This window comes from Bactrocera latifrons, unplaced genomic scaffold (assembly GCF_001853355.1).
Source record: "Bactrocera latifrons isolate USDA-ARS-PBARC rearing strain unplaced genomic scaffold, ASM185335v1 scaffold_442, whole genome shotgun sequence".
NCBI classification, from domain to species: Eukaryota; Metazoa; Arthropoda; class Insecta; order Diptera; family Tephritidae; genus Bactrocera; species Bactrocera latifrons.
In genome coordinates, this window is record NW_017537093.1 from 89022 (window position 1) to 90282 (window position 1261).

The 1261-nt window shown below is 40.3% G+C and overlaps 1 protein-coding gene across 10 annotated transcripts in view; it reads left to right on the forward strand.

Annotated features, from left to right (window-relative positions):
• The window catches only part of LOC108972984, a 116156-nt gene that overhangs the window by 56507 nt on the left and 58388 nt on the right, over nucleotides 1-1261 (forward strand). The gene's annotated exons all lie outside the window — the stretch shown is intronic.

Below are 1261 nucleotides of genomic sequence, written 5' to 3' on the forward strand. Positions count from 1 at the left end.
ATCTTTTTATGAACTTTGGGATTGGTTTGTGGAATAGACAGATGGGCTGATATGCGAATGATTTTTGTAATTGTGGCAACTTCCCTGCTGATATTGGGAGTGCWAGGACRGTCCGCGCAAAGTCTGGAAGCAGTCGTTCCAAACATGGCCCAGTTAGCTTTTCCTATAATAAACCTTGGCTTCTGTGGACTTTTAGAAGTGAAAGGAGTGGAAAGGGATGTAAGGATAGGGTAATGATCACTGCCATGCAGATGGGAAAGGATATTAGTCGTTAATTTAGGTGCAATGTTAGAGGAACAGATTGTAAGGTCTACAGTGGTGAATGTTTTGTGTGTGGAAAAATGTGTTGGTTTGCTATCATTCAGTATAATAAGGTTTTCAGAGAAGATTAAGTCTTCAATCATAGAACCCCTGATATTTGCGATGCCAGAGCCCCAAAGAGGGCTCCACGCATTGAAATCGCCTACGATTATAAATGGGGTGAATATCTTCCGAAAAATATTTATTAAGTCGCTGCAAGAAAAATTTTGTGAAGGTGGTATATAAAGTGAAATAATTGAAAATTGGAAAGATAATGAGATTTCTATTGCAACTGTGGCTATATTTGAAGATACAGGGATTTGTTTGTGTGGTATGGACTTCTTAATTAAAATGGCGATGCYTTGCTTGCTAGTTAGATTTTGAGGCAAGTTGTAAAAGTAACTTTGGTATTGATTAGGCGCCGCCGCAGACTTGCCCGCAGCAAGGTTAATTTCCTGAAGGGAAATAAAAMTTGGAGCGTATTCTTTAATTAGTATATCCAATTCGTGAAAGTTGTTGTAGTATCCGTGCATATTCCACTGTAGGATATTAAACATTGTTGCTAGAAGAGGTTGCTAAGGAGGTGTTTGTATGCTATGTTGAGAGTGGTGAATACTTAGTGATCGTTTCCTAACATGATCAGAGCATCGTTGATGGCTTTGTCATCTGAATTGTTTTGCGTGAGACAGAGATTGATAACGGAGGTATCAGTTGTCTCTGTTGAGAATGCAGGTGAACCTGCGTTATATTGATGGGAGTTGGATTGAGCGATAATGTTGGCGAGAGTTGATTCGAGGTTTAGTCGTGTGTATGTGAAAGACTGTGGAACAGGAGTGAAAGAGGAGGCTGAGCTGAGGAGGATTGCTGACTTGTTGATTGCTGATGTTTTGGGGTGAGTTTTCCGGTGGTGAGTTGTTGGAAGAAAGATCGTGTGAAGTCGTAATGGGTGATTTGTTGACTA